The 17,958-nt window shown below is 49.1% G+C and overlaps 1 long non-coding RNA gene across 2 annotated transcripts in view; it reads left to right on the forward strand.

Annotated features, from left to right (window-relative positions):
• The first annotated feature begins 9,268 nt into the window (after positions 1-9,268).
• LOC141742336 (uncharacterized) overlaps positions 9,269-17,958 on the forward strand; it is a 46,806-nt gene continuing 38,116 nt past the window's right edge. For both annotated transcript variants that reach the window (XR_012586675.1, XR_012586676.1), the window contains exons 1-3: positions 9,269-9,594; positions 14,158-14,269; positions 15,079-15,292. This is a non-coding gene — a long non-coding RNA (uncharacterized LOC141742336). The remainder of the gene's footprint in view (positions 9,595-14,157; positions 14,270-15,078; positions 15,293-17,958) is intronic.

Here is a 17,958-nt window from a genome sequence, read left to right on the forward strand (position 1 = left end):
AAGAATAAAAATAGCTAGCATAGTTAAACAGTAGATTAAAGAATATTATTAGAAGTAAAAAGATATCCTGCAAAGAGCATAACTCATGTCCAAAGGGGGAAAACAGAAAGGACCATAAATGCTGGGATGTTAAATGTGAAATCATAATAAGCCATGCTTAAAAAAAGATTTTGAAGAATGGCTTGTAAAAGGCTAGAAGCTTCTGCTATAAACTTTTGCAAACACATTGAAAGAAGGAAGCTTGCTAGGACGTCTTTGGCCCTCTGGCTGAACAGAGACTAAAGTGAGCACTCAGGGAGGATAAGACAATATCAGAAAAGCTAAGTCTGTTCCCTGCAACACTGTAAACTACGTGTACTTGCCTATACATTCAATACGAAGTACTCTAAAGCAGCAATTATTGATGGCGAAAGAGATGCTGGAGTCATTGGGGATAGTCTTAAGTCAACTTGCTACTGAGTAATGATTAAGTGATACGAATGTTGACAATTACTAGGAAAGAAATCAAGAGCAAAACAAAAATCCTAATCTGGCAACTGCCTAAAATGTTAGTGCTCTGGTATCCTGAATATTTTGTTTAGGTCTAGTTATTTTAAAAAAGGAAATTCCAATATGGTATCTATATTTCCTGTTGTTGAACAGAAATTTAATAGAGTAGGACCTTTTGCTTTGGGAAAATAAAAAAGGAAGATAGGAGGGAGATGCAGGAATTCATGAATAGTTTGCAAAGATCAATGAGCAACTTCTTAATTATTTCTGACAAATACAAGAGCTGGAGTTATTGGACTAAGTTATTGGACAGCAAGTTTAGGACAAATGAAAAGAATTACTTTTCTTGCATAATGAATAACAGAATCACGCAATTCGCTGTCAAAGGGTGTCATGGGTGCCAAAAGGACTAACCCGCTCAAAAAGCAATCAGGCAAATTCCGAGGAGAAAGGTTTACGCAGAGGTAGAAATGATCACATGGGGACGGAGGACAGAGGCTTCCCAAGCCACTGGTGGCCAGAAGCTGGGTGGGTGCTCCCGGGCCATGTACCGGTGCTCTCCTGCAGCCCGTGGACATGGCAGAGGTTGCAGCCAGGATGAGGGACCTTTATCCGACTGGGAGCAGCCTGGGGATGCCGCTGGGCTGCTGCTCAGCCGTGCTGGCTGCCTGAACCCTGCTGGGGCAGAGTCCAGCCGCCCGGTCTGTCCCCGCTGCGACGTCGCAGCTGCCTGTCTGGGCAGAGCAAGGGCAGTTGGGGGTGCCGATCCCCTGCCAACGCTCCCCAGGCAGCAGGCAGTTCCTCATGGACATGGTGGAGCAACTGCCCCTTCCTCACACGTCGGGTCTCCGGTGGGACCCAAGCGCTGGCGTGGTCCCTCCAAGAATATTATTGATACCTGCCTTGGAGGGAGGTGTTCAGGGCTGTGGTGTTTGCTGCACAAATGTTGTGTTAAGCACAGGATTGGGGGAAATTTTTGGTTAGGAGCCAGGCAGGACCCCCCGGGGCATGTTGCACCAAGCCACCCAGCTGGCCGGGCACTGCGGGCGGGTGGGCTGAGGGGAGAGGCTGCATGTCCCCGAGCAGCCCCTCTCCGCCCCACAGCGATGCCGTGCCCAGTGCTGCGGTGTGTGCATCTCTCTGCGTGGGCATGCGCTTTAGGTTTGGTTGCTTTCAAACAATTGGAAATTCAGCTTTATAAGCAGAAAGCAAAGACTTCCGTGCTTGTCCTCCTGTGTCCGTGCCCCAGTGGACGTGTGCTTTATCACCCGCCCTCTGCTTAATTCCTGCGTAGGCACTTGGAGCCTGATCTTAAAGTGAGCATCAGCACCACCTCCAGAACATACCTAAATAAAGCAGAAGTCGAGTGCCAGCATATGGCTCCTTTCCAAATGCCATGTTGGTCCTGCTAGAGAAAATGGTTATTTTTATAGGCTGTAGGGTTAACATTTCAGGGGACATGATTGGAAAAATAAAATAAATGTCCAAATAAAAAGAATTGGGCCACTTTTTGCAATGACTAAGTAACTCCACTCAAGAAATGGAATTATACTGAGCGAGGAATAAATCACCCCGGAACTTGGCTCAGGGTTTGTTGCTGGAGCCCAGACAATAATAACAGGTAGACTGGGATTGTATGCGAAAAGCCAGGATTGTGCTTTTCCCTGCTGTTACCAAATGTGCAGTGCTTATTTTTATCGGGTACGTTCCTAGCTTATGTACGATGGGCCAAAACCTCTTGTCACCGCATGATGCCCCCACTTCCTAAACAAACACTTTCATACACGTATGCAAGGTCTTGGCTGATACTCGTAGCTTGACTTGACGCGTTTCCTGCTGCTTATCTTCTAGGCTTGGATGAGGCCAGTGAAATTCTGGAGAGGGTCCCAGTGTGGCTGAGTGTATTGGACCCTCCTGCTCAGGGCTTTCCAAGTCCCCTCCTTGCTCGGCTCCCCCAGGAGACCTGTGCCTGCGGTTTCCTTGTGCTCTAGCAGAGACCTGCAGCCTCAGAGGAGCGGGACGGGTGGTCGCCCTCCCTGGCTGAGCTGGACCGTCTGAGCAGGAGGCAGGCTCAAGAGGAAGGCTGCTGCCGTCACAGGGGTCCCTGGTGCATTGTGGGCAGGGGCAGGATTCCCTATGGAAACCACTGGGGCTGGGAGGTCTTGCTGGCTTTCAGCCTGCAGCCATTCCCGTAAGATCTATTTGTGCTTATTTGACAGGGCCGTCAGGCTTTTTTTTTTTTTTTTTTTTAAATACTGTTCAGATTTTAAAAAAAAAAAAATGCTGTTAAAACAAGGAAGTGTCAGGTCTCCTATGTCCATCCACTGGCTCTTGGGAGCTTTCTGGATCCTGCCCATCCTTAAGGCTTCTGGGGCCTGAAACCTGCAACGTGCTACCATGTCCTCTGTGAATATCTTAGATCCGCATCCAAGCAAAGCATCAGACACCTCTTCCAGGGCACAAGCAAGTCAGTCTCTAGACAGTAATGAAAGAGAGATCATAGAATCATAGAATAGTCTGGGTTGGAAGGCACCTTTAAAGGTCATCTAGTCCAACCCCCCCTGCAATGAGCAGGGACATCTTCAACTAGACCAGGTTGCTCAGAGCCCCGTCCAGCCTGACCTTGAAAGTTTCCTGGGACGGAGCATCCACAACTTCTCTGGGCAACCTGTTCCAGTGTCTCACCACCCTCATGGTAAAAAATTTCTTCCTTATATTTAGTCTACCCTCTTTTAGTTTAAAACCATTACCCCTTGTTCTATTGCTACAGGCCCTACTAAAAAGTCTGTACCCATCCTTCTTACAAACGCCTTTTAAATACTGAATGGCTGCTATAAGGTCTCCTTGGAGCCTTCACTACTCCAGGCTGAACAACCCAAACTCTCTCAGCCTGTCCTCACAGGAGAGGTATTCCATCCCTCTGATCATCTTCATGGCCCTCCTCTGGACCCACTCCAACAGGTCCATGTCATTCTTACGTTGGGGGCTCCAGAGCATGACGCAATACTCCAGGAAGGGTCTCACCAAAGCGGAGTAGAAGGGCAGAATCACCTCCCTCAACCTGCTGGCCACGCTTCTTTTAATGCAGCCCTGGATACGGTTGGTTTTCTGGGCTGTGAGTGCACATTATTGGCTCATGTCCAGCTTTTCACATACCAAGTCCTTCTTGGCTGGGCTGCTCTCAATCCCATCATCTCCCAGCCTGTATAGATACTGGGGGTTACCCTGACCCAGATGCAGGACCCTGTACTTGCCCTTGTTGAACCTCATGAAGTTCATACGGGCCCACTTCTGGAGCTAGTCCAGGTCCCTCTGGATGGCATCCCATCCCTCATGCGTGTCAACTGCACCACTCAGCTTGGTGTCATCTGCAAACTTGCTGAGGGTGCACCCGATCCCACTGTCTATGTTGTTGCTGAAGATATTAAACAGTACTTCTCCAAAACAGACCCCAGAGGGACACCACCTGTCATTGATCTCCTTCTAGACATTGAGCCGTTGACCACTACCCTCTGGATGTGACCATCCAACCAATTCCTCATCCACCGAACAGCCCACCCATCAAATCCATATCTCTCCAATTTGGAGAGCAGGATGTTGTGGGGGACCCATTTCAAAGGCCTTGCAGAAGTCCAGATAGATGACATCCGTAGCTCTTCCCTTGTCCACTGATGTAGTTACGCCATCATAGAAGGTCACTAGGTTGGTCAGGCAGGACTTGCCCCTGGTGAAGCCATGCTGGCTGTCTCGAATCACCTTCCTGTCCTCTGTGTGCCTTAGCATAGTTTCTAGGAGGATCTGTTCCATGACCTTCCCAGGCACAGAGGTGAGACCATGCTGGACCTAAGGAACATAAGGAAAAACCTACCAGGCCATACCTCAGTGAGCTGGCTCCTCTGGGCTTCACTGGGCTCACTGCAGACCAGGAGCTACGTGCCAAGCTCCTCCTGAGCTGCTTCAGTTCATTTCCAGCAAAGTGGCAGGGCTGTGTGGAAAAAGAGGGCAAGGCTCAGGACCTTTGGAGGCTATTTTCTTGCACCTCCTCAGTTGCGTCCCTGTGAAACAACAGTTTTGCGTCGTTAAAGGAGTATATGCTGTCCAGCCCGCAGAAAGCTACCTCTTTTGGCCGTGTTCCTCAAAATAGAAGTAGGGTTGACATGATGTTTATCTCAGCCTCCCCCAAGTACATTTTGTTTTGTGAGGCTCTGGTTTGTTAGTGTTCCCAGCTGAATAAAACCTGCCCCAAGGAAGCAGCGCTGAGCCCACAGAGCAGAGCACTTCTTCCCTCCACCGCATGCCCCATCCATTGCACGATGTTCTGCTCTTTTTGCCATCATCCCGAAGTGAACAAACTTCACAGAAAGCTGTAACTCTACTTAATGTTTGCGCTGCCTGCCTGCTGCTCCCCAGTCTTCCCCGCGCTCGCAGCTCTGATTTACAGCCCAGCGACTGCTAGTCTCTGCAACCCCAGCAGATTCACATTTTCCATTTTGCTATTGCTCTCTCGGCCTGATGTGTGCTCAAGTGGGACAGCACGTCAGACCCAGCCTCCTTAGCAGCTTGTAAAGTACATCACAGTTCCCAAAGCAAGTGTTATTTTTTACCGTCTCGCTCTGCTTGTTGATGGCGCTGATCTGAACGCAGCTCTCACAGCTGTGTCCCGGCCGCCACAGGCTTTGGCCAACTGCTGCCGTCATACCTAAGGAGGTGGGAGCATCACGTAGGCTGCCTGGGTGAGGGACGCCTGTGCCCTGGAGCGGTGTGAGGTTTCTCTCCCTATCCCCAGCCTTGTTTCATGGTTCCCTGGACACAGCCCAGCCAGAAGCAGGCCTTCCACGTGTTTCACGTTGTGTGTGCCTGTGAAAACTTCTTCATGGTGCTGGTTTCACTGTGGAGATCTCTCCTCCTATCTCCGCGCGCCACAGCACATAGGAGAATTAATTAAAGTTGTTAACAAGTAAATATTTCCTATCAACATGTTGTGGGTATTTATTTGGCCAGGAAATTGTTTGTTGATTTTTTCTGCTGTGTTGATTTTTCTTTGCCCAGCTTGAAGACTTGCTTTTGATTAAAGCTGGGAAAAAAAATCTAATTTTGCCTCTCCTGTGGCGAGGTTCCTCATGGGAGGTGCAGCTTGGTGGCCTGAGGCTGCCTTTCTCTCAGCTGGGGTGGGTGAGGGCATCTGGTGAGGGCATCTCCCTCCTCGCCCTGGGGCTGCACCGGGACGTGTGAGGCAGCGCTGCCGGTACGGGCACTGGCGAGGCGGAGAGGGTGGCAGACCATTTTGGGGGGGACTCAGGCAGAAGGGAGACACTCGTGCGACAGCTAACGTCAAATTTTCAAAATGCTTTGCTTTAGTTTCTTCCACCAGAGAGAGAACCTTTTTCAGGAGGGGGTTGCTTTTGCCTTCTTTCCTGTCTGACTCTTGGAGCTGCTGTTGATTTCAGGCCCAGCGAGCGGAGCCGGGTGCGAAGGCAGAGGGCTGGAAGAAAAGGCGGCTGCCGCACATCAGCAGAGGCAGGGGACTGGGGTAACCTTTGCAATAGCTCCCGCAAAAACTGTTCAAGCGCCTCTGTCGGAGCCTTCAGACTTTAAAAAAAAAATCGTTAAGACTTTTTATTTAATGATGTTATAATAGGAAAGCGTTAGGGCTCCTTTGCTGTCGGCAAAAGGCGGGAGGACCTGCCTTGTTGAGGGAGGCTGTGTGCGAGGACGGGAGCAGCCCGGGGCGCAGGCACAGGCACTCGCCTGTCCTGAGGGCGCACGTTGCTCGCTCATGAGCCATGGGGCCACGGCTCCAGTTAAAGTCTTCCAGTGCAGACGTCTAAGCCCAGCGTGCCTCGGCCCTGCCTGCCTTTGGGGATGCTTTAACCTGATTAAAACTCAGGAAGAGCTCTGACCTTTTTGTATTGCTCATCTAGCACGGTTAATACAGTCCCAGCCCCAGCTGCTCTCACGGCGTTACAGCCCCTTGGAGATCCTCCAGCCACCTGCAAACACGCCCAAACACCCACACAAACACACAACTTGTAAAACACGGGATACAACCTACCCATGGCTACACAAAGCGCTCTCGTTTTCCCCATGATTTACAGATGCGTGCGCTAAACACAAACCCAGCACATCACGTGCACCGAACACAAACCCACAGCTTTGTTTACCCTGGCACTACGTCTGTATACCGAATGCAAAAATGTGTCCTCATGGCACTAGGGTTTGCCATTCAAAGAATACGGCTGTCCTATGCTCGCAGTAAAAGACAAGCTGGACAAGTAGCTCCGTGAGAGGCGTTGCAGGGGCCGAGAGCTGCCTCCAGCCCAGCTTTGCTGGTGGGTGCCTGCCCCGCTGGAGTGGGTTCAGCTGGCCCCCGCTGCAGGGAGAGCTGCCAGCTGAACACAGAGACTCCTTGTCATCTGGGGCCACTGTGGCCAGACCGAGCTGCGGGGAAAACTGTGGCGTCAATATTTACCCAAACCACACGCACGGCTCCGCATGCCGTCCAGAAACGCACGTGCTTGGTGTATGCCCTGCACACAGATTTCCATGTGTTTCTCTACGTAAATCTGTAAGAGTACCCATAAAGCCATGTGAAAGCTCTGACATGCCTCACACACCCGTGTGCCCGCACTACACATCGCCTTTAAAACCCCGCTATGCAGAGGAAACCGCCGTCTCTGGCGCTGGCTGAAACGCAGGAGCGGGCAAGGCTCTTAGGGGTGGCCAGTGTATGGAAGGCCGACCTCAAACTGAAATGCCACCAGGATTTCAGATGTGGGACTTTACGACGCTTTGGTGGCTAACCAGTGTGTGGAAAATAACCTCTGATTTCTCGGTATCTGAATCCTGTATATGCATCCAGTAGTAAGTGACAATTAGCATAGGATATTAGCTGGCAAGCAGCAGTGAAGTGACAACCGGAGGGAAAAGGTGGTTGCCATTAATGGCAGAGGCACTGAGGCACTTCTGACAAGTCAAAACCAGCCCTTGGCTTGCCGAGAAGGGACCTATGAATAACACACAAGGCAAGCGCTTGTTATCCTTAAAACTGAAAGCCATAAAAAGTGCACAAATAGCCCTCAAATTATGACTGCTTGCTCTTGGATCGCACTCACTGTGTTTCAGCTGCAGTCTCACAAGGACTTAACCTAAGGCTTTGGTTTAATTTCTCTCCAGGCTAGGGGAGAAAGGAGTTTCTGGGCTTTCCTCTTGCCCCAGACGTTTGCAGTGACCATGTAATAAACTGAAGGATTCAAGTGGGTTGTGCTGAGGCACAGCGTCCCAAGTGGGCTGGGCTCCTGCTGGCTCAGCTGCTCCCATGGTTATGCCCAAAAAGGCGAGGCAGGAGGTTAGGGCTCCTCTTGGCTCACAGAGCCGCTGTCACAGCACGCCTGTGAGCCAAGGTTTCACCCCAGGCTTCTCATACTTCACGTACGTGCTGGAGCAGGGGAATGACGAGCAAGCCCAGGACAAGGCTGAGTGTGCAGGGGGTTGTTAGCAGCCCTCCCATTCCTTGGAGGAAAACTGGAGGTGTAAGTAAATGCATTTAAGGCTCTTGAGCTGGAAAATAAAGAACAGGAACCTCAAATATATTGTTCTTGGCATAATCACCCATGTACAGCTCTGTTCCTCTCCTGCAAAACAATCAGAGGAGCAATGCCTTATAGCATTTTGGGGTACTGACTGTTGGTGCCCAAATATTTAAGGTTGGAAGGGTCAGGTGAAATAAGTGCTATTTGTTCCCAAAAAACTTGAGCATTTTGAGAAGGATTCTTGCTGGAGGCAACAGGCAGGCATCACAGCTGTCTTTTCCTTTCTGTCTCCCATGGAAGGCTAAGCAAGGCAGAAAAAATAGTGTAAGATCAGAGGAAATCAGGGGTGAATGTTACAAAGACTTGGGCACTGTGGGAATCTTTGCTGATGCTTGATATGCAGCAATGCTGAGCCCGTGACAAGCTGTGGAAGCTGGTACCGCCCTGGATCCTAGAGAAACCACAGGTGACCCTGTGAAAAAAAGATGATGCCTGATAGCATCAAGCTGTGGAAGAACTAGGAAGGGCAGGTTGGGCCCCGGGAGTCTTGCTGTGCAGATGGGCAGCATGGTAATACGCATGAAGAAGTGTCCTCTGTTATCTGTTTTGCTTTCGGTCGTACCACTGAGACGGCTGCAAGCCCCCTTTTGCGCTCCCCACGCTTTTTGTGGGGCCATATCTGCACTGAGGTCAGGCTTCCTTTGCAGTTAGCTGTCCTGGGACAAGGAGACAGCAAATAAAATCCAAAAGATAGATGGTGCCTATTAATCCTTTCTGTGTGTCCCAGCGAGCTGGCTTTGTTGTTTAATGGCCGGCAGCTCTCCCTCTGTGCAATGTTCCCTGGAGACCAAATGCATAAACCCCCTGCTCCTCACATATCAAGTTCCAGCAGACGGGGATCCAAAAAGGCTTTTAGAAGAGGGATTTCTGCTTGCTCGCTGATTATTGATTGGTGCAAAGAACAAAATGGTCTTCATGCACTGGGAATCCACAGTCTTTGTGGATATCTTTGTATCTTTAGCAATAAAACCAAATACTGGCTTCTGAAGTGCAAAGTACAGCCAGGGCAGACCTAAGGCTGCTGCCTCACACCTGGGGCCTTGCTTCTGCTTCTAACAAGGAACAGCAGAGAGAATTTTGTCATGTGATGAGGGATGTGGTTAATGTTTTTTTCTTGATTATGCCAGAGCCTCTGTGTGAGCGGGAAGCACAACTCCCCCTCCCTGCCTGCATGCTTCCTTCCCCTACAGCCTGGTGCCTGACCGTAGCAACGTGCACGCTTGATGCACCTCTGTGTCCTGTCTGCAGGACATGAACCTCAGGGAGCAGGCTGGGGCTGGATGTTATTCTGCTTCCATGAGTCTGATCCAGGGCTTTTCTCCTGGGTAGGAAGCCAATTGTGGGAAACAACTCCCAGGAGCTGTTGATATTTAGCAGGGATGCGATGCGGTTTGAAGCACATCACGCTCTCTGTGGGGGACCGGCTTGCAGCAGAAGAGCTTTCCTCTGGACTGGTGTGACAGGGGGTCCAAACCCAAACAGGATGGATCTATCCAGGGACCTGTACAACCTTCAGGTAAGAAAATCATCTGTCTGGATCAGTGGACCTTGCTGGTATAACCAACAATGGGGTATTGTACTGCACGTTAGGGACGTATTCTGTATTATCCTGGCAAGATCTCCCATGCATGGACACATGGTACATGAGGGTGCAGCAATTGTGTGTGCAGCTGTGCAGAGTGGCAGAAGTTTTCAAGGTGGCCCTGAGGCCTCCACAGACCTCTTGGGGTTACTGTGGTCAAAGGAGAGTGGCTCTTGCTTCCCCTGGCCCAACTGGCAGGGCTGTGCCGGAGCCACGCTGCAGGTGCAGGACACTCCAGCTCAATCAGCTCTGGGAAGGTTTATTATTTAGGGCTTAGCCTCAAAAAACTGGATCGCAGAACCAGCTGGGTCCAGGAGCTGTTATTTAGTAATTTAATACATTATTTATTATAGATCTATATTAATTCTATTTATGTATTCCTTTTTACTTTATTTATACATTTTACATTCAGTTATCTGCTTAGTGCAGGCAGTGGAGTTAGTCATGTCAATAGCAGATACTGAATCTGTTGTACTGCCAGAGCTCAGAGGGCAAAGCATCCACCCCAAAGTCAGCATGTCCTAGTCCTGAAGGCCTAAATCCAAAACAGAACCCACCATGTCTTTAGGAATCTGTACCTAACATTTAAGTGTCACAATCACCCCAGTTTAAACCTATAGATGCTCAGCTATTGATGGCATTCAAGTTTCTGGTTGTCTGCGTGACAGTGCTGGCTGAAGTCTCAGAGAGGACTGGCCTGAACCCGTAACTGTCCTCAGACCAGGTCTCCTAGAATAGACCTCTGATAAATGCCAACAAACAATGGCATTTGTGTGTTATTTTATCCGCCAGTCCAGCGGATAGAGCATTAACCTTTGGAGGGACTGAAATGAAGACTTGTGTTCAGCCCTTACTCTGCCTGATTTGGCTCTGGGAATAAACCCGATTCCTCCATGTCCTGGAGGGTGGTGTAGCCAGAGGCGACTGCGAACACCCTGACTGCAGCTCTGTGGTCAGTTTTGTCACATTTGGCAGGGTCTCAAACTTCATGGTCCAGAGACTTGTTGCTCTTAGCTCGGAGGCTGTCGTCTAAGCCCTTCTCCTTGGCCGCTCCTGCTAGCTACTTTTGCTGACTTCCAGCTTGCTCTGCTGCTACCTTAACAACCTAACAGCCTGTAAAGTAAGCCCTGAGAACCTAATTCTAGGCTATGCCTGTCTGTGGGTGGGAAGGCACCAGGAGCTTGGCATTGCCATGCAACTGGGCTACTTGTGAGTGTTGCTGTGCCTGCTGCTAACTGCAGCCATGTCCTAGCAGAGCAGGAGCTGGGGGGGAGGCAGCACAGCACACAACTATTTAAGCCTTTCATGGCTGCTCAAAGCATCTCAGAGGAGGGTGGCGATTTCGAAAACAGCTCCAGATCCCAGAGCTCGCAAGCATCTCAGGAGGTGCTTATGAGACCAGGTGTGGTCTCAGCCAATGGAGGTCCATGGTATACACACCTTATGGGCAATGTGGTATTGAGGAAGGGTGCAGGGCTTTGAATAGCTCCTTGAAATTTGTAATCCTGTTGGTTTTTAAAAGCAATTCTTCTGGTGCGTTTAATACCATGGGCACGTGGAGGGCTTGAGAGGCCTAAGGCAAGAGAGAGGATTACTCTTTATATACGGGCTCAGCATAGCAGTATCCTGATGTAACAGGACCAGACACCTGGTTCACTTCTGCATAGAGGACTTGGAGGCAATCTGCCCCACTCACTGCTGCCAGCTCAGCCATGGCTCCAGGCTGTGAAAAACATGAATTATGTGCAGAAAAAGTTTTGAGACTAAACAAAGGATGCATTTTGGTTCCTGTTCCTTTCTTCCAGATACAGCTTGTATCCCCACTGGGTACAACTAGGTCAATAGTCTCAAGCACTTTTCTGTACTCAGGAGGTCTAGAAATGTGTTTTCTTTCCTGAGCAGAAATTGAGAGTCTTGGCAAAGCCAAAGGCTGGGATTTAAAGATAGTGATAAATGTGTTTTGAGTGATCATGATAAAATTCCAAGCAAAAGGGGGCTGGATGAAGTGCTAGACTGCAGTGTGAGTGCTTCGGGGCAGTGAAGTGAAAGGAAAGGGTTTGCTCTTGTGCAGCCCAGCTGTTAGCCACGAGCCAGAAGTCTTGCACTCGGAGTTTGCAGCCCTGTTGCAAGGCCTATAGCTTCCACATTTTTGCTGCACAGCACCATGCCTTCTTTCCTGCCCTGCAACTGCTCCCAAGGGACCCCTGAGGATGCCCCAAGTCCTGGCAGAAGTCACCCCTCCAGCTGCAGCCCTGAGCTGGTGTTGCTCCCTCATGCTGTGGATTTGTCTCCTGGAGAAGAAGGTACCGGCAGGGCTGTTGGGGTGGGAGTCGTGTGTGCCATGACTTCGTGCCCTGTGCCGGGGGCTGCCGCCTCTGCCCATGGAGGGGCCGTGCTTACTGCCCCCCTGCCCTTGGGAACCGCTGTTTCGGGGCCGCCTGGCAGCTGCACCTCAGCAATTTTGCTCTTTCAACTTTCCCTTCTCTGCGCGCGTCGCAGGGACATCTTTGCCCCCATGCTGACTTACTGCCAGCAAGCGCACGTATAGACCTCGCTATATATAAATGAGCAGGGTCAGAGCTCTATTTTTAGTCTATCTCAAAATATTTCCCTTGCTGTGCATTTCTTGCCACCAATTTCTAGTCCCTCCTCCTTGCTGCAAAAAGCCCCATGAGGTGAGCGAGGCCCTGGGATCAGACTGGGGGGAGTGGGGAGGAAACAATGCTATGAGACATCCCCAGCACCAGACCCTGCCACGACCACAAGCTGGGGTGGCCACTTCTGCTACACTGTCCCTTGGACATTTCATGTGTGGAAGTCTCCTGGACAGTTTTTAGCATTTAGAGTCAGCTGCCCCGTAAAATTAAATCCAAGCAGCTCACCTGTATCAGAGCCAGCTGCGGGCACAGGCAGGGAGTGTTGGGTTGAGTTGGGCACCATGGGACACTTGTCCCACCACCATAAGCCTCTCCTATGGTACCGGCTAAATACAGTTTTCACGTCTCTAGGGTTGACCTTTGCTTTCTTCTGTAGCCAGTAGGGTTGGGGAGTACAGGGGAAGAGCAGCTCATTTATCTTGTGCCAGTATGTGATGTGTTTGGTGCTGCGCAATGACTCCTGTCATGCCTCTAACATTTTCTGAGAGCCATCATGGCAGTAACGAATGAAATGCTGCTTCTGGTCTGTGGGCCAGGGGGATTCTGGGGAACTTGCTTTCTGCATTGGCTTTCCATTTGCCCGAAGCCGGCCTGCCTTTGGAGGTGTTTGCAGAACAGCTGGTGTGTCACCGCTGCTGTTTAACCTGGCTGCATGGGGACAGGAGGCGGCTGACCTAAAGCGGGAGAGGGAATATTTTTGAAGAGGGAAACAGATAAGCATAAAAGGGAGGGCTTGGCTGTGGGTGGCATGGGAAGGGGATGGACGGGACATGTGAGAGGGCAGAGGGAGCTGCAAGGCTACTCCTCTTGCAGCGGCAGCTCTTTCCCTCGGCTGCATGCTCTCCCCGCTGCCACGGACCCTTTCCCCAGGCTCCCAGGGTACCAGTTCAAGGGGTGCACACCCAGCCTGTTCTGGAAGGTGCCACGCAGTCGTCTCTTCTGCTTCTGTTGCTTCCTGTGGCCCTTGGTGCAAAGACATCCCTAAGGGAGAGTTTTGAAGGGCTTCAGGTTGCGAAGGGCTCCCACGCTCCATCGCTTTGCCATGCCATCGCAAGTTACAGTGGAGCTGCTGAGCTGGGGCAGCTGTCTGCGTGTACGTGCTGCAGCCCAGGATGAGCTGATCATCTTACCCTCTTTCATCATGGGCTGAGCTTAATTCCATTTGCCTTGCAGTAGCCCTGGCTCACCCTGTGCCCGTGGCTGGTTACTCATGGTAACTCATGTCACGGTAACTCAGCTCTGAGTCCCAGCTCTTGCAATTTGACTGTAAACCTTCTGTTACTTGAGGATTTTTTATTTAATGTCTTGGCTCCTGGAAGCCGCTGGTCTGGCAAAAATCTCTGTTTTTACTTTTATATCGCTTTCCAAACTTCCTGTCTATGGAAAGAAAAAGCTTGAAAATGGGATTCCAGTATTCTCGGTAGGCTGGGAAAAGAGAGAGGAAATGCATCAACTATTAAAAAAATAATAGTGACTTTCCAGCAGCTTCATATCAGAAAGAGTCAATTTGGGAACACAGAGGCATCACTGAAAGAGAAACACCATAGTGTTTTTCTCACGGTGGTGGCTGATGGTCTGCGGGCTGGAGTGGTAACTTATCTGTGTCAGTTGAAGGGACAGTTATTTGTTGTAGGGTGGTTTTTTTAATGCGTGATAATCTTGTCCTTGAGAAGCTTTCCCTAGAAGCTCCATCATGAAAACCAGATGCCACAATATAATTTTAGTTTGTCTGCCTATTACTACTGTTCTTATTTACATGACTTCAGCTATTTTTAGTACCAGTTGCAACACAAAGTTTATTACTGGTGATGTGAAACCTCAGTGTCACTTTTTTTTTCAGCTGGACAGTAAGGAGAAGCAGCAGCAAGTGTTCTCCCCCAGGAGCAGAAAATGCACATGGAAATCACACGGCCCCAGCAGATCCAATGACCATGGCAGCATCCCTTAGGAAAGTAAGTTTGTGGGCTGCTCTGAGAACTGCCGAGGTCCACAGTCACACAGCAACTTTAGGATTCAACAAAAATGTCAATGAGGATGATGTGCCACAGAGCAAATGTTAAAAATGCTGCAGCCTGTTCACAACCAGAAAAATTGTGGATGTTAGTGTGATATAAGAGCATCACAGCAATAACAGTACCAAGGAAGAAATCTCTAGGTCAACACTGGAACAGGCTCTGGAGGTTTGAAACATCCGAGGCAGGAAATACCTTCTGTTGGATGAAAACCTTTTGATTACAGCCCCTTTGGAAGACACATTGCAGGGTATCATCAATACTCGTGACAATGGGTGTCAAGCAGGTTTTGAAACAACCCTTTATATTTATTCATTCTATGAACCATGCCTCTTTTGTAAATTTATTCCAGCTAACTAAAAGGCAATGGAAAACTAAGGGCATTTTGTATTTCTTATTCTTTATGCAGGGGTTTTTGTGGTTTTCTAAGCAGGGAAACTGGATGTTGCATCTGCTTTTCCTCTGGGCCACAATCCCCTGGAGTTTGAGTACATGCACGTCAATATATAGAATCATACACTGATTTAGGTTAGAAGGTACCTTAAAGATCATCTAGTTCCAACATCCCTGCCATGGGCAGGGACACCTCCCGCTTGACCAGGTTGCTCGAAGCCCCATCCAGCCTGGCCTTGAACACTTCCAGGGATGGGGTATCCACAGCTTCTCTGGGCAACCTGTTCCAGTGTCTCACCACCCTCATAGGGAAAAAATTTCTTCCTAATATCTAATCTAAATCTGCCCTCTTCCAGCTGCTCATCTGCCTGTGAGGGGAAAAAAAAAAAAAAAGAAAGAAAGAAAGGCGTTTTCAGTTCAGAAAGCTTATTTGGAAGGATCTAAGGATCTTAGTAGATCAGTCAATGGAGCAGAGGAGTGTGAACTCTGGTGAGAGATCCACAAGCTGCAAATCTATTCAAAAGGAGGACTGTGCACAGGATCATTTCAGCAAATATCTGGAGGAGGAAGGTAAGGATTATGATGATGTGCGAAATTAACATCTAATGTATTACAAGTTCCTCACAGTAACTCATGATGCTGGGAAATATTGTACATTCATTTATGATTCATTACACACACAGGTATAATTTGTTAATTCCTTATTTGTAATATGAATCTCTTTTTAACCAATGGATGTGTAAAGCAGAAGTCTTCCAATGCAGAAATATGTTTACATGGAGCCAGAAGGCTGTTGCTATTAAGCAGTAGCAAGCTTGCCACCTTAGGTGCAGTATTAGTATCAGCAATAACTGAAATTTTTGTTCGTGGCTTGCTGGTTATTAGAATATCAACTAGGAGAAGAAAAGGCTGGTCATGTATGCTTGTTACAGTCCCGCGTAGCCTAGGAAGAGATTGGAGACTGTAGAAAACTGGGAAAGACAGCAACGCTCTTGAGTCATGGTACACCTTAAAGAAGGCTTGCCACTGAGTAGGGTTCTCTAATGTCTGGAAGGGTACATGAAAATTTCCCACCTGCGCCCTGCATCCTTCCCAGCATGGATCACAGAGCACCTTCTGCCCACAGTGCTTTTAGTTCAAAACAACTTTGGGCCTACAGCACAGAAGACCAAAAGCTGCAACAACTTTGAGGTGCCACAGGAGCAGGACATGAGAGATTAAGAGCATCCCCGGTGTCCTATGTCCCTGCTGCAGTGGGGAATTTCTTAGTACAAAATTGTGAGGTGATCCGAAGAAACAGACTGTAACCCACCTCACTGGGAAGCCTGAATATTGCTCTGTGCAATGACGCTGTGACGTCTGACAAGATACACTAACCTAGCCCCAGAGAGATCGGGAAAAGTTAACGAGTAGTTTGTTGAGATTGCAATAAGCGCCTGGGGAGACTCATGGTGGTGACAAGGTCGGGGTACAGACCAAACATCTCAGCAGATGAAGGCAGGGTCCCCACCTCCACCTTTTTAGGCCTATCTGGGATCTGGTGGGGTTGTCCCATCTGAGAAGCATTAATTTGGAGAGCTGAGCTGTGACAGCTAACCCTGGTGACAGAGAAAGCTCCTGCATTTGGGGTGGACATTGGGCCCAGACACTCTCTCTGCTCCCAGTGCAACGCGTGGCAAAACTCCAACCGTTGTTTTAGAGCAGCGGGATGAGCTTCTGGAAATCCTGCCCTACCACTGCCACCCAGCTTGTTTTCTAAGACCACAGGCCCCACTTTTTTCACTCTGCACCTGGCTCCTAGAAGTCTCAGTTCACCTCTCCCTCCCCATTTGACCATTTAATTGCATATGGATATTTAGTGATTAGAAATGGTAGCGGTAAATTGGTGCTTTCCCTCTGTTAACCATTAAAACTCTGGTATCTCCTTCACTCCAGCTAGCTGTGAAGGGAAGACTTGGATTTCCGAAAGACCAAGAGCAGGATCATGTAGGCAAAAAAGTCGGCCAGCACTAACTCCTGATGTATTGGCTTTTTGTGGTCAGCAGAGAATCCATCTCTCTGATGGATGCAGTGGCCAAAGCCTAGATTCCCTGGGTCCATATCATGGGGAGAGGAATGGATGAAGAACCAGAGGAACCTTGAATTTGAATTTTGGCCAGTGCCCATTTGCTGCTCCCATCGACAGTGCCCCAAGCACTAATTATAATCTCCTTATTCTGCTTTGGTCAGGGAAAATGACAAAGTGGGGTGAAACCCAAAAATAAGCAGCCCTCAGAATAGCCCTCTCCACATCTTCCTGCTAATGGCATCTCTGAACAAGACTGCTTATTCCCCTTCAGACAAGCTTTCAGAGGTTATTTTAATCCATTTTTAGTTGCAAATAGCATTTATCAGAATAAGAGTGGGCTGGTCGCCAGCTCCTTCAGATCTTTGACAGCCCAGAGGGCAAAGTCTCTGAAAAATAACCAAGTGTGCTTCTACTGCATGCTCCCCTGCCCAGGGGATTTTGGGGACATAATAAGGAAACATTCATCTGATGGAGCAGAGCCCAGGAACCAGTGCTTTTCTAAAACCAGCGATTCCCCTGTCATCAACACTTGTTCCCAGGAATCAGAGCTCTTTTTCCTGTCATCAGTGTGGATGTTTTCACATTCAATTTAGCAATCATTAGGAGGCAAGAAGCAAGGTTGGCAAAAAGGTTAGAGAGCCACTCATTTCTGAGTCACTGCTTAGAACGTGACCCTGGCTAATTGTTTCCAAAAATCCTTGCTGACAGTCATCTCATGGCCACTCGACAGTCTCCGGTGCGTTCACGATCTCCGGTGAGTTCATAAACTGTTCAAAGTTATATTTTAGAAAATGCCACATTGAACGCTAATTGGCATTCCCAGGGAAGCAAACATGGAGCAGGCCATGAAGATTAAATTCCCCCTTTCCCTGAAGGCATTTTGGTAACGGGCAGTATCTGGGCAGCTTGCCCTACTGCTCTATCTTAGTGATCTGTCTGCGGCTCTGGGGCTGTCATCTTTCACCAGTTCTAAATCAGTTTTAAAACATCTTAGGAATAATATGTGTGGTGGCCTACTGCCTGATTTCCCTGGGCAAGGCGTGACAGGCAAGGGAGAAAATCGACAAAAAGATGGAGGGTAGCAGGAGAGATCTTGGGGCCTGATAGAGGTTGACATAGGAGAAATTTAGGAAAATACTGCTACATTTGTGATGCCTTGCTGTCCTCC

Source organism: Larus michahellis, chromosome 4 (genome assembly GCF_964199755.1).
Source record: "Larus michahellis chromosome 4, bLarMic1.1, whole genome shotgun sequence".
In the NCBI taxonomy this organism is placed as follows: domain Eukaryota; kingdom Metazoa; phylum Chordata; class Aves; order Charadriiformes; family Laridae; genus Larus; species Larus michahellis.